Source organism: Syngnathus acus, chromosome 8, assembly GCF_901709675.1.
Source record: "Syngnathus acus chromosome 8, fSynAcu1.2, whole genome shotgun sequence".
NCBI lineage: Eukaryota > Metazoa > Chordata > Actinopteri > Syngnathiformes > Syngnathidae > Syngnathus > Syngnathus acus.
Window position 1 is genome coordinate 3,423,407 of NC_051093.1, and position 15,730 is coordinate 3,439,136.

Consider the following 15,730-nt stretch of genomic DNA (forward strand, 5'->3'; position numbering starts at 1 on the left):
ACATAGATTATTGTAAGCCTTCTGTAATCACACGGCCTTCTCGTGGGAGCATTCTTTTGTTTGTTTGACACTTTAAAAGCTGGGCAAAACATGATTGACAGTCAAAAGACAGCAAATTTCACGTTACACACACCTGATGAGAAAAGTCTGCAAATTTCAATGCCCGCAAATCTTACTTAGTATTGCATTGTTTCCAAACAAATTTAGATTTTAGACCGTTAAAAGGTTACCTAAATATTATCTGTAAAATGTTTGACAAGGCCGGTTTTTCCAAATATTTGATCTCAATTAGAAAGTGATTAAAGTTCCATTGCTTTCTATGTAAAATAAGTTGCACTTTAAGTTTCCAATGGTCGCCTGCGCCACAACAGCTTTCACGTTGTGTCTTTGAAAATGCCCCATGCTTCCATTCTTTCTCTGCCGCCCACTTGGCCAGGCTGCTCCTTTCTGGCTTTTGACAGGAAGCTCATGATTTCAAATGTACGCCTCATGAATAATGAATGAGCTGGTGCAGGATGTGTAGGGCCGTGCATCCACACACAGCACCTGGGCCAAACAAAGATGCCCTTTCTGCCACGGGATTTGTGCCATGGTACCCGCTGTCACCAGCGCCCCGACTCACGCCCAGCTGCGATGCATTCAGGCTCAGCTCGCAGCATTCATCTCCGAGTCAAAGTTGCGACTGCAAAAAAAGTGACAGTGTCCATTCGCACATAAAGACCTCTTTATGGGTTTATTAATGACAGCCTGGAAAGCTGGGGACAAATGTTTCTGGGGCAAGTTTGTGTCTGTGGCAGCTTTGGTGGTTTCAATGGATGAACATAATGATGCAGTGATGGCGTTGTGCGGGAGGGGGAATAAAAACGGCTGGGCGACGATATGAACAGGACTTTTGTAAGACCAGTTCATATAATTTGTTTGAACAAGTTGGAGTTTAAAATTTTCAATTTTCTTGTTTGTTACGCCATTTTCTGGTCAATTTAAACCGGGTGTGACAAATCAAGTGCTTGAAGCAAGCACGCTTGGCCTCTGTGCAAGCTCGAGTGGGAAAGCACCTACTGTGTTTGAACAACTTTTAAATATCTACTATCATTAATTTTTTTATTTGGTCTGTCTAATTGGCAGATTTTCACCAATTGTGGGAGGTTTGTAACTTTCCACACGATAAATGGTGTTTGACTATATAGCAAAGCTGTCACGAAGGCTCACGTCATTTAGCGACGCTCAACGTGAGTCTTGGGCTTGACACATGACACCATCTTGTCTGGCTCTGCTCTATAGACAATACCAGCGGGACTGAAAGGAATAATTAGCAGCGTCTGAGTTTTCATTTAAGGAGATAAATGACAAATATATGCATCCCGCGGGACAAGGGGGGGAGGGGGGAAAAACAAAAAACGTCTTAGTTGTCACAAACACAACAACAATCTAGTTGTGCGCGGCCTCGTCCGCACTTGGCATAGAATGAGCCGCTGGCATTGTTGCCCGCGTTCGCAGCTTCGAGCGTGGCGAGATTTATGCCGACGGGGGTGTGTTGGAATCCAGGCGCTCTCATCCAGCCCAGCTGCATGCCGAACAAAACCAAAAGGCCCAGCTGCAGATATTAGCATGGGCGCGCTCTCCCGCTCACTCGCTCGCTCTCCCTCTCCCGATGTGCGCTGGGTCACATGGCCGCGGGGCCCTTTGTGCCCCCTGCCCTCCCTGTTGTCATGCTAATGTCACAGGAGATGTTAAAAGTTGATTGCGGAGCAAAGTGAAAGAGGGCAAAAGCAAGAGGAAACAAAGAACAGACAAGGTATAAAAGAATGCTTAATTCGTTATTGAGTTCCGTCTCGCAAAGTCGAGTCCGGGTTGCTAAGCGTACACCACCCCCCTCTTCCACGTAATGGTAACTTGTTGCTTGACTAACACCAGGACTGTTTATTCTGAATAAAGTCATATAACATATCCAATATTACGGTTAGGTTATTCAAAGAAAAAAGATGAACTTTACACAGATTAAGTCATAAAATTGCAGCAAAACCCGCCAAAGAAATTTTCTGACAGAAAAAAGACATAATTCTTTTCTAATCATTTTACGAGATTAGAGTCACTACGTTGGGTAAAATTGTGATATTTGAATAATTGCAATGTTATGATAAAGTACAAAAAATAGTCATCGTCATATTTTAGGTGAGAAAAAGTTGTGATATTGAAAGAAGGATAAATTAGCAAAACAAAACGACATATTTGCTAGCCTAGCTTAATTTGTTTTTTATCCGTCCCTGTTTCTCGAATGCCCACGTAAATAAACATATTGTGTGGGTCCCAGAGTAAAACGTACAGTAGTCGGACTCTTGCGCCACAATTTGATTAAGCAATTAGAAGTGTCACTCATTGACGGTTTATTGACCTTAGATAGACCACGTGGATAGTGAGCAATCTGCCTTTTAAAAGCATACCTCGGCTAAATTCAATCCAGTTCCTAATTCGGGGGGCTATTTATCTCTTGGCGTCAGCCCGGGACACTTAAGTCTAGCGGAGCAACTTTTGTCCAAATAAATTTGGCCGTGCATGGTGAGTGGAGAGTGACAAGTGTGTATTTAATAAACTGGGATTTGTTTACCGGCCGAGCACTTAAGAGCACGCGCTTGCCGAGCGACGGCGCTCGAACGCACGTTGAGATGTTACTTTACGTGTGGTGTTGCGAGGAAGGCATTGTCGCTCAAATTGCCTTCGATTGTGCCTTACAATCTTACTTCCATTGATTGTAAAGCAGCACATTCAGTTGAAACAAAATGCGCTATTTCTATATTCATGCAAATAAAGTTTGAAAGCATAACATTACAATATTATGAATGACATCATTGGTTAATAAAGAAAACAATTTACTCGCCAAAGGAAATTCACCTACTACGGTAGCGGCCCTATAAGCACGTCATTAACACTTACTTGGAAACAACGTCGATCTACCCAGAAATGAGCTCAGGTGCTAACAAATGGAATGTAAGTAGTCGGCATTTTTTTTTTATGGTGAAACAAACAGCTGCCAAGTTTCCTAGGCAGGGAACCTTTGAGTGGAATTCTGTGATAGTTAAAAAGTATGAGTCACACTTGGCCTTTCAGGAAGATGCGTCAATAAAAACGTGAGCGGGTGGAAAGAATATGGAGGATTTATCAATCGTAGTTTGATAGCTTTACCGACAGTTGCGGAAAGACACGAGAGAGTCAACATGAATTTTTTTATAGTTGACTATGTGATGAAACTCAAGTGGAGGTTTGATAAATTATTGACAGACAATTTTTTCAGCAGTGTGTGGCATAAAAACAAACAAAAAGAAAAGATCAAAAGTGCAACTGATCATGACGCTAATTGTTCTTGTAAACGTAGCATCGGTATGAATCTTTTCCGATTGATATAGCCTAAGTTAGCAAGTTAGCGTATTGATCTCAATGGCAAATTCGGATTTGAAAGCGCAACAAATTGAAGTTGTACCAGTGTATCAAGAAAAAGCACACACGGTGCCCAGATCCAAATGACAAACTCTTGGCGGGGCGTTCTGATTGGGGCCCTCAACAATGATTGTGGCCTTAATGGCCTCACAAAGCCCAGAGCCTGGTTTGTTTAAATCAAACCACCCAAGCATGCAGGCAAATTGTGGGCCTCCTGAAAGGTGATCTAGTGGCAGAACCGCAGTGCTGCCACTGCCGGGTGGGGGGGGGGGGGGGGCGACCTGAAGTTTACATAGCATAAATACAAATATAATGATGAAAAAAATATCAGGCTGGTCAAGAAATGGCACAGTTGTCTCATGCGCAGTGCTTTTGATTGGACAATATAAAATACTGATCTGATGTATTAACTGGTGCAAAGAAATCAGAAAAAGGCTTTGGAAATGGAACTTTCATACTGTGGTGACTTTGCTCTTTGTCCATTAGACAATTCGAGGTGACAGCCTTGTCTCGGACGTCTGCGCCGGTCGTGTGCTAATCAGCGGCGTCTAAAAGGGGGGGGAAACCGCAGTTTGGATTTCATGGCTGCGCCGCTGAGAACTTCCATGATTCGCATGCGAGTCAGAACACCTCGGCGCAGGCCTGTCAGTTCCTGTTCCAGGCCATGGCGGTCTAAATGGATCCTGATTGGCTATTTGGACGGGGAAGTGTGCAAAAGGTTGACGTGAGAGTTTCATGCTGTACAATGAAACATGCGCCCCCCAAAAAAATTCTAGTGCTATGTCCACAATGTAAAAAAAAAAAAAGAAATCTGTATGTATTAAGTAAGACAGTATGTGGGATAATAAAAGCCATGGAAAAGCAAAAAATAAAATTTCAGGGGTCACCAATTTTTTTTTCCCCTTCACTGAACCCAACACAGGACTACAGATTGGAACCCGGAACCTCTTAACTGTGAGGCTGACAGAACAAACGTGCACTAACTGATACCGGCTGAACTGATACAGACGTCTGCCATCGCGTCAGGCAGACACAACAATGTCATTTTTGTACCGTGGGGGAAATTTCAGTACATCATCAGCACAGGTGGCGCAACAATGTCGGCCGTTCTCCTCAGATGCGTCCCGAAAGGTGAAACTTGAGCACTTTGCTCTTTTCGGGGGCAGACAGAGCATTTTTGTGGCGAGTGGGTGTGATCGGAGCATGCTGACGATATGACATATTTACTGCATCGGGTCCTGGCACGATTCAAGGTGAGCGTCGGCCGTGCGTGAAGGCGATGGGTGGGCGAGTAGAAATATGTTTGGCCCGGGAGTGAGTGTCAAATTGGTTGCAAGTTGAGATGTCGGAGATCAGCCAAACACGGTGGGAGAAGGTGCAGGGTGGCCACAAATTACTGAATTCTTCAGTAGCTGCCCTTTTGGCTTTTTGGAGCCAGTTAGCACTAGTCTTGTTTTGGAAATGAGTATAACGACCACATTACTGTAGCTTTTATTTCTACTGTTGATTTTGATACTATGCACAACCTTGTGGTAATTGAGCTGTTGGCCCTCGAAAGGCACAGAAAGTGTGGAACATAAAGTCGAACAAGACAATATAAAATATGATATGAGGAGCATTGGCGGCGCTAGGGGCAGGGTCGCGGGGTCACCCCCCCAAGTGCCAGGCCAGATAATAAAATTTTGGGTGATTTTTCAGTTAATTTCTTTCCACATATTCCCCTATTCTAGCGAGCACATAATATATGTTTATTTGCATTTTTGAAAGAATATTTTGGGTTTATAATTTTTTTTTTCTTTTATGCTTGGCGGATACAGGTCTAGCAAGTCCAGTGATCAGGAGCAGAGATTTCCCAGAACACTCCTGCAATAGGTCCTTGAATCTAAATTTATACAGTACACCCTAATTTAGGGCATTTAAACCGCAATAAATCTCCCAGCAATCAGGAGCATATTCATTCACAAATGTGTATATTTACAGTAGCCAAACTGTCCCACATGACTCATTTTTTAATCAACCACCTACACAAACATTGCTTTTAATGACGCGTGTATGTGTACACACTTTAGGCGACTAGTTATTTAATTTCTTCAACGTAATGGAAATCAGATGGTTAGTTTTGATGACGCAATCTGCTCCAGGGCAAAAAAATAAGATCAAGTCTTAAGGACTTATGTAGAAATATATGTACTTATACTATACTATATATTCTTTTGCAATGTCATTTTAATGTCATGAAAGAAAGGGAGGGGCAGAGGGGTGTTTCTTTTGTGTCTTAATGACACTAGTTGCGTTCCACCGAAGGGGCGTACGAAGACGGTTATCATCCGGTGATCCGTCAGCGTAAATAGGACGACCTCTATGGACAGGAAATGCATGCATTCCACACACAGCGACTATTCCAAAGCGTCTCGGACAGCTGAGGATAAGTGGCTCCTTCACGCATTGGAGGAAGCCAGGGGAAAGTCGCCGAGCATTGTTTTCCGCAATTTGTCTTTCTTGCAGGGAGACAATGTCCCTTTGATTGGCGTCTCAGTGAACCCCCGACATTCAAGTTCAAGGCCAAGGAATCAATAGGCTGGCCCCCTCTGTTGTCAGAGGTCAAATGAGTGGGAGGGTGTGTGTATATGTGGTGATGGGGGGGTGATAGGAAGTAAATGTCTTTTAAGGTCAAAGAGAAAAGGAGACCTCAATCATGAAATATGCTCATGTCCATACTCTTGGTTAGCATAGGATTAGCCATTTACCAAATGAAAAGGGTTCCTTTATTACGGGCGAGCGTGGATTCATGTCGGCGAAAAAAAAAAAAAAACGTAAAGAATGTAAATGCCATTCTCTATTGCGATGAATGACAGTGACTTGGAGTGAGTCACGGGAAGCTGTCTGCAAGATGTTGTCAAAGTGTCGGATGCTTGGCTAGGTGCTACGACCAGATTGCGATGCTGTCTGACAACGTTGGCCTCCTGCCTGTTGTACGTACGCTTGTCTGAAAGCAAAGGGCAAGTGGGACATTTGATATGCACTCTGTCTGTTTTAGGGGTTTGATGAATCATCTTTCAAAACAAAAGTGGAACATAATCCGTTTTGTGACGTTTCAAGTTGTCTGAAGCGTATAACTAACTATACTTGTAGAGGTGTATGAATTCTGCAGAGCAACAAGTGGACATGGCTAGAAAAATAACTATTTCGTATTGCCCCAAGGAGGTCATTAAGGAGGCCCCAAAATTCTGCCTAGCAACAAAATAGAACCTCACAAACATAGCTAGCCTTTTTGGCTTACCTTTTTGACCTGTGGTGCAGTCATGATTTCTACCTAGCAACAATAAAGACATTTATTTTTTCATTGGTTTATGTGGTAATATTATTTCGTTTTTTTTTGTGATCAGTTGATACTTGTTCTTCATTTAAGAGTGCTAAAATGTTCGAATAGAATTAACAAAGGCATTGTAATGGCTGTTTCCATTCCTTCACCTTATGTAAACATGCTATTATTTCCACAAGGTAATTTCCCCACGAATCAGAATTGACAGTTGATGTGCAAAATCCACCCATGAGCAGGAGGTATGCGGTCGGTGCAAATGGGTGTTACGCATTCTTTACAAACATACAATTATCGTCTGGCTTTTACGTGATGACGGATGACAGCGTTCAATTGAGCTATTTTAACCAGGAAGCTGTTGAGTGGCTGGCATATTATTAACCATTGCTATCGAGTTATGGAACATATTTTAATACAATAAAATCTGACTCCGCCTACCTGATCCACTTCAAATGGGCCCGCCGTGTCGTTTGAAGTCTAGTCCGCCAAAACCGCAAACGGAAAAACTTTGGCAACTGTGCGGGGCAGGTCAATTGCACTGTCCTCTGAAAAGAGAAACATGAAACGTATAAAACATGAAAATGCTGCAATTATTGTATAAGAGCTGCGGCGGTGAGTTGGGTGGGACATATATATTAGGGGTCACAACATCGATGGTTCAAGATTCAAGAATTTTTATCGGCCATGTTTGAGCGTGCCAAACAAGGAATTTGGTTTTTTTCAAGAATTTTCAATTCATATCTCAGTGGTTTTGTGCTCATGGTTTATGCAATGGCTCATAATAATCCATTTCAATCTTATATAGTTAGATTGAAAGTGAAAATATACATTTACAGCATTCTTATTATTGTAATTGTATTATTATGTAAATTGTTTTGATTTTGTTTTTATAATTCTATGCCAGCAGCGTATACGGTAGTGGCAGGTATAACAAATAAATGCACTGTGCAACAAGTTCCACTGTGAACCTTGATCTGACTTGCCCCACTCAGGAATGCAATGAGGGGCGGCAGAAACTAAAAAGCTGTGTGAAGTTCATGTGAAAGCGTTGCGTTTATCACAAACTGATGTCTGATTACAGTCGTCGCTCTCTCTCTTTCGCTCTCTCTCTCTCTCTCTCTCTCTCTCTCTCTCTCTCTCTCTCTCTCTCTCTCTCTCTTTCTCTCTCTCTCTCTCTCTCTCTCTCTCTCTCGCGCTCACACACACACTTGCAAAGGTCAAGTTGGGGTCACATGTTGACCTTAGCCTCATTTACGTTCCTTTTCGCGATAGTGACCCAGCTGGGAAAGTACACCGTCTCTAACGCCACACTATTGATCAAGGAAGGCAAATGGAAGTGTGATCGTGCAGGTGGAGCCATTCAAGCGTGACCAATAGATGAAGCGAAGGCACCGCACCACGTATTACATCACTGCACTGAAGTCCGGCCCGCTGCTTTTTCAGGTCATTGCTACATCAACAAGCACTACTGCTTCGTTCATTTGATCACATTACTTGTCAAATGAGAGTCAGTGTTTGGTTAGAGTTATGATTTCTTCCTAGCAACAAGTTAAAAAAATTTAGGCGTGGCTAGCATTCATTCCCTCGGCTTTTGGGGCAGTCAGGATTGAGCCCTACAAATCCTGCCTGGCAACAAACGCAAAATATATGGTGGGGTTAGCATGTCGTTTATTTTTCATTGTCTTATTCATCCGTCGTGATTGAGTGCTATAAATTCTCTAGAGCAACAAGGCAAGAATATTTGGTCATGGTTAGGATATTTTACTTTAGCATTTATTTTCCATTGGCCAGTTGGTCACTTATGATTGAGCCCTGAAATTCTGCCCAGCATCAAGTTAGAAGCAATTGACACATCTATGACATGTTTAATTTCTTCCCCCTTGGCCTTAGAATCATGTCTAGCATACCGTATATAATTTTAGCATAATACCAGTTATATAAACTCTCATGCAACTGGTTAAAAAAAAAAAAATCCCCTCATCGGCCTACTTTTCCTGTTCATTAAGTCAAGATTTGCGTTTGTTTATTTAAGAACGAGCACGGCCTGGTTAATCGCTGCAAGCAAAGAGGCCAAGGTGTGGTCCCTCTCGACCGTGCGGCCTGCGTGAAAGGTCTTTTGAGTTGCATTTAGTCCCGTCCCTTTTGAAATGCTTCGACTAATATAGATTGTACAGATTGACAAATCTGTTGCGATAAGATTTAGTTTGAAGGGTGCTGCTGCTGCGGTCAGACCTGTAAGTCCAGTCCACGGAGGTCAAGTTAAACTCAACGACTGTCACGTAAGTTTTAGAATAAACTCAACCACTATTGTAAAATTGCATACAAAGAACACTCTACAGTTTGATCATGAGTAATGAGCAAAGGGGAGCTAACCACTTGACGCTAGTGTAACGTTAACTTTAGCGGTCTAGGACTTCACACAGACTGAGCAAAACCAAGTCTGCCTAGCAACAAGATGGTAAAAATTCCTGTATGTTTTCCAGCATGCATACTCCCTTTCAGTGAACAGCAGCAGCACTCACAAATGCAAAAATCGCGTGTGGTCCATTCCGTTGGTGTTTGCAGAGTCTGGCTAGTGTGCTAGATGGACGTTAGATGACGTTGATGAGTGCGCAGCTCGCTTGTTTGGGTGTGAAAGGATGCCACGAGCTGGACCATGAAATGTGCATTAGTGGCGAGTGCACACGCACAGGAATCCACGCTACATCCCCGGGAAGCTTTATTTTTTTTCCCCTCAGGTCATCTTAGCAGAAAGATGAAAGAAGGCAGAAAAAGATGTCCAAAATGTCATCTGCCGCATCAGCACATTTAGAGGAGACCGTCGTCTGGTTCACGTGTGATTGGCCCTCACTCTGTGGCATTAAAAGGAGACGACATTGTGATTAATGTTAATCGGGGCAGATTTAGCGAGTGTTTATTTTTCAGGCGCAAGGGCAGTCGGGGGCCCGAGCTACGAGAGCTGTGCGGCGGGAGGTGAAGTGGAGGATTTGGATGGTGTGCGAAGGCGAACAAGGCTCGTGTTGTCGCTTGTGCGTAACTGCAGTTGCTTTTCCATCTTTGCGGCTATTTTAATGTTTTGAAGATCCAACGTGAGTCACAAATGGTCATATAGCTTTTGTTCACATTCACAAAATTCATGTACAATATCACTGTCCAGAGTAGCAGGGTCGAAAACAAACTTAATTTTATGTCCACAACAGCTTTTAGTATCATAGTAAAAATATGATGTAATTTTACTTTTATTTGCTGCTTTGTGTAACTAACGTTATTAGCTTTAAACAGGATTTTGTTGATTTTTTTTTTTTAGGTGTGTGCAGGGAGAGGCGGCATGCCTTTGTCGGGAGTGTGAAAGGGGGTTGCACACTAACAAAAAGGTTGGCAAAAGGTCGCTCTACTTGGTGCTCAGTGCCAACAAGGGCTCACTGTGTTGTGAGGACAGTGCAACACTGCCACCATGTTGACTGTGTTTACTCCCGTGTCACAACACAGCAGCATCTCAATATGAGAGCATTTCTCAAACATTTTCAAACAAATTGTCAGTTTAATGCAATATGCCTTAATTCACTAAAAACTACCATATTTTTTACATGACAAAAAAGCCAACGAAAAAAGCTAGGAAGATGCTTGGAATTAATCCTCAGGCTAGTTCTGATGATGTCATGCTTCACAAAGGTTCAAACAAGGCTTCTATTTTTGTAGATTGTGCACGTGTGCTCTGACGTGAAAACTGACGCATCTTGATTTTCGTGCAAGCCTAATTGTTAACAATGTGCATCGAACCTTCTGCGGTGTAGAACCTGGGAGTCTCCCGTGAGAAGGAGAAGAGCCACTTCCCTTGGCCAGGAAACATGTCGGCTGCGTTCACACCCACAGCGGCGCAAACGCCCATTTTTACTGATGACAGCTACCTTGCTCATTAGAAATAAACACAACAAATAATCCAAATCATATGGCACACAAATTCCACATTTAAAAGCTAAATTTGACATCAGAAATAACAATTGCAAATAAAAAAGAATAACTTGGTCAATTCCTAATGGGTAGGACGAGAAACCCATCTCTGCCTGCCTGAGGTGTGTAGTGTCATTTCTGCTTAGTAACGAAGCAGTCATTCACTTCAGCATCAACCCTCTGCCATATTTTCTGCAGCCCAGCCCCTTAAAAACACAGAATAACAGAAAAGTCTCAGATAAAATCCCAGTGTGCATTGTATCGAGCCTGTTTACACTAAGGGATTCCCTTACCACTTGTGTTAAACGCAGCCCGCCGTGTTATTCCAACAAGCAAGAAAGAAAACAATTACCCAAAATGAGGCAGAGGCAAGAGGAGGCCTTGTGTGTAAAATAACAAAGACGTGCGACTGTTTGGATCTGATAAGCCATGTCGAGTGTTTCCTCTAATGCTTCTGAAAATAAACAGGCGGCCCGATGAGGTGAATGGAGGCTTGGTTCGGGGTCCTAACCGCAGGAACCGGGGAGCTTGTTTTAGGGGCCACGGTAGCCGGCAGCAGAAAAGGGCTCTCATCAGCGGCTCAGGCGCCAAGTGACTTAAGCGGCTCGCTGTGTCGCTCGGGAATCTCAACCTGCTGGGACGAACGCTTCAGGGACCCGAAAACACGCATGGAAGATCCTGGTACATTGTAAAAAAACGATCATACATTCAGCCTGAGGTTTGCCAGCAAGTGCCACTAAGAGTTAAGCCCTCCGAAATGGAGTGTCTGTGAGGTATGCGGAGGTCTTGCACGGTATGCTGATTGACAGCTGCTTGTTTTGCTTCAGTGGCCTGTGTCCCTGTTGCCACTCCGCGTTAAGGATACACGTACATGTGTGAAGGTGGCGAGATGGCGTTGCGGGCACAGAGAGCGGCACATAACGCAGCGCTTGTCAGGATGACTAATAGCCCAGGGGCAAGAGGTCTCACGGCGGGGTGTTAACGGAAAACTCAACAGCCGCGCGCATGACTACAACGCCAATCGGTCAGCGCCGATGCATCGCCTCAAAAAGCTTCATTCGACTGGTGACGCAGTTAAGCCTGTTCTTAGTATTCGAAATTCAGACTAGAAAGAAATGCAGAAGAAAATTGAAAAAAAATCACACAAATTTTACATGCATAAGCACATAGCCACGTTAGCTTAGATGGGTATATTCTGTACAACCAATGTAAATGTTCAGCTAACATGTATTTTAGCACATTTCTGTCATCTCAAATTATACACGGAAGTCACTGCGTTCCATTTAGCCCTCATTGGATGACGAGCTCATTTGAACGTCGGCGTCACACCGCAGCAAAGGTTTGTTAGCGCCGTGCTAACGGCCCATTAGAGCGGCGATGGCGAGTTTTACATCGGCCTTTTCCGACATTCTCCTGGTGTTTGTTTTAGCCGTTTTTATGTGGCACAGGCGAGGTAGACGTGCCCAACCCGTAAATGGTGAATGTAGAATGTGTCAGGTCAATAAAAGAGGACCACCAGTAATTTGTTGTTGTAGCAGACTGGCAAAAGTTTTAAAACATTTGGTAAAGAGTAAGGAGGGTGGCCTGTTTAAAATTATTTTATTTTCCAGTTTGACTTAAATCTGGCATAAATTCCATGTAATGCTAAAATCAGCATTGCGTTTCTACCAAAGTCCAAAATTCAGTGAGGCTCCCAAACTCAAACGCTTCAATTCTCAAATGCTCAAGTCCTGAAGCGGCTTTGTTTGTGGTTACGCCGGCCCTCATTTCGTATGCTAAGCCTCAACTATTCCTTCTCCTACAATATTATTGTAGCTGGTGTTGACAAAAGAAACATGAATAATTATTCTGATGCCTTGCCTTGGTATCTATTTTCCTGCAAACTGACAGATTTGGGACGTTCTGTCTCTTGGCCTCAATCCAGACATGTGCACTGGCCTACTTAGGCGGGCGCTGCATCTGTGCTATCATGGCGGCGCCGGATTAAAACGCAAAGCTTTGAGACGACCAAACAGGTTAAGCGATATGCTGCGTCTCGGTAATAAAGCCTGTTTTGTTCTTAGGTTGTTGTTGGGTTTTTTTTTAAAAAAAAAGAAATTTGATGAATGAGACTATGTCGTCTACTCTTGCGCATACCTGTTTGACTGTCTGAATCGTCTCGGATGATCGTCTCGGAAGTATGTCGAGCAAGTATTTTGTGAACATCATGACATTTTTGTTTTTGTATCTTAAAGATTTGCTTTTTAAAAGAAACGAACAATAAAAAGGCATATTCATTTTTTTAATTTTGGGGTGACAACAGCAATGGGGTGTGGCGCGTGGGTGTCCAGACTTTGTAAAATGTTTTATTTTTAGCAGCGTTTTAAGGCATGAGGTCACCATTCATTGGCTCAAAACACACACACACAATAACGCACCCACACACTGTGGTAATTCATTGAAAGTGTATTGCAAGTCGCCGTCTGACGTTGGGCAAGACAAACACCAGCAAAGTCATGCATCCGCTCGGCTTCTCTCACACCTACACTTAAAGACAGACTAGCTAGCCACTGTTGGTTAAATCATTTCACTAGCTTTAGTAATAGCATCAGGAACTAGGTAGCTTAACAATATTGGTACATTGCCCTCCCTTATGTATTCGGGTCAATTTATTTGCAATAAAAAAAGAAGGAAAAAAAAAGCTTGCTTTGTGTTTGCCCTTTGATGTCAAACTCAAACATTGTAAGTCTGCAGCAAATTTTGGGGGTGGAGTGTATCAGCAGTGATTTAATACCAGAAAAATTCACTGGAAATGCTATTAGGGGCTTCACATTTCTCTTTCATCATGAGCAGTGAAGGACGCCGCAGCAGAGACGGCGATCGGAGGATGAAACAAATATGTCTGACAGCCAGAGCTGAAGTGCATTCAAAAGAACACGGAGGGGTAATAAGCAATCTCACAAAGGAAGCTGGATGTCGAGCCTTTGCAAACGTCCGTCGCAGGGGAATTGGATTTATTCCACTCCTGAGCATAATGTGACTTACAATGTGTGGATGGAAGTTAATATTAAACCCGCCTGGACTAACCGGTAACCAAAACAGCAGCACCGAAGCACATCAAGTACACGGAAGGCTGAGCGACGGGTTTTGTGCTTTTATGAAAATGATGTAAGCTGCAGCCATAATGCGCACGTCATTTCTCGCTTTCTGCTATTAAAATTCCAGACGGGGTTTACATAGTTGTCATTTTGTTAAGTAGTGTTAGGAAACAGGTAGCCTGTTAAAAGGCGTGACTTTTGTTTGGGAAGTCTTCATTCCCCTGTGGTAGTCTTTTTTTTTGAATGGTAAACCTGTAACAGGGTAAACATTTCCAAATAAAGGCCTCTGAAACTAAAACACACCTTCACCTATTAGCAGTTGAGTAAATCCATTTGATTATTTGTCATTTCCTCTGCCCTGAAATTCCATTCACCTCGAGGTAATCATGTTTTTATATTTTAATTTAAGGCACTTTTTGGGGGCGAACATATTTACACTGGAATTTTATGTTTTTGCTTTTTTAACGGGTCAATGTTTCACACTGCCAACGAGCTCCGGGAAAATAGTGTTTTTGTTAGGACTGAACACAGTCAGTGAGTGCACTGATTTGCATGGGGCCTCTCGTGTTATGAAGAATGGAGTTGCTCCCTCTAGTGGACAAACATTTATTTTCTCCTTCTGGAGAACTCAAAATCCCTCAGTTTCAACACACACACAAAAATCATTCTATGCTTTGTACATGGAAAGCAATGAGGTGAATCACCAATTATTTAATCAATAAAGTCAAACTTGCACGCAGAATAATTTCACCTCATTTACCTGGTCCGGCGTATAAATAGAAGTCTTTACCAGCCACCCGCCGCTTTAACGACACACGCCTACAATTAACCCCCTTGTGACTGTAGCGCCTTGTTTGTCTGCTCTACGGGTCCAGTGCGGGGTCCGCCGGATTGCACCCTTAGGCTTCGGCCCACTACACCTCCACGTTCATTAACTATAGCCGTATGTCTCCTGTTGTGTTTTCTACTCCCTCCATCCACCCGCAGGATTTATTGGGTGATCCAAAGAGTTTACAATGTGTTCGGAGTTGCACAAAAACCCTTTTTGACAGGCAGCCATCACGCTTGTCGGGTTCGGGTTGTTCACGTAGAAGGCTGGCCAGATTCAGATTCAAACAATTTTAGGTTCGGCTCAGAATTTCCGATGAAGTCAAAGTTATTTTTCACAAATTAAGGAGTAGAAAGTACAGCCACATGGAATACAGAAGATCCTCCTTCTCCTGTTGTTTGTTAGCATGCTATGTTCCAACCGCTACCTTTACACTCCACAGTCCCCATTTAGTTTCTTGTGAGTTATTTTCAATCTCGCTAATCAACAGTGTTATGACAACCTGGCTCATGAGGTAAGAGGACCTCGGTAGGAGGGGATTAAAAACAAGGCGCGTGCTGAATATTGACATCAAATGTTAGCATTGCATGCGACATGTGACGCAAGCAAGGAAATCACGTCGCTTTGTGCTAATTGCGAGTCGGCGACTGCAGACCTGCGGCCGCTTCGGCATAATTGGACCACGGCGGTCTGATCAATGTCAGCCTGCTGCATCATAATCGCATCCAGATAAGAAAAACACTGCTGCGGTGTCTCATGCATATACGCATTAATATCTGACCTCCCAAAGCAGACTGTGTACGAGTTGGGCGAAACTCGCTGCCGTATTAAATCGACTGTAAACGTTCTCCACACTGACAGTTTACCTCAAGTGATAACGATGAATGGCCATGTTTGACGCTACTTGGACTTCTGTTCCACTTGATATATTTGGACTTGTGATTATGGGCCATACAATCACAACGCTACTTTTTTTCCATTCTCTCTCGAGCGTAGCACGCGCTGGTGTTGACTTTTGTGGTTTGCTCCAAATTGGACCCTGGCTCCAGGTGGCTGCGTTTCCATGGTAACCTTTAGCCTTATCGGCGACAAGTGTTAACAATAAGGTCTTTCACGTTCTCA

At 43.2% G+C, this 15,730-nt stretch overlaps 1 long non-coding RNA gene across 4 annotated transcripts in view; it reads right to left on the minus strand.

Annotated features, from left to right (window-relative positions):
• Positions 1-15,730, minus strand: part of LOC119126401 — a 65,575-nt gene that overhangs the window by 44,541 nt on the left and 5,304 nt on the right. For all 4 annotated transcript variants that reach the window (XR_005098645.1, XR_005098646.1, XR_005098644.1 and 1 more), the window contains exon 2: positions 7,190-7,296. This is a non-coding gene — a long non-coding RNA (uncharacterized LOC119126401). The remainder of the gene's footprint in view (positions 1-7,189; positions 7,297-15,730) is intronic.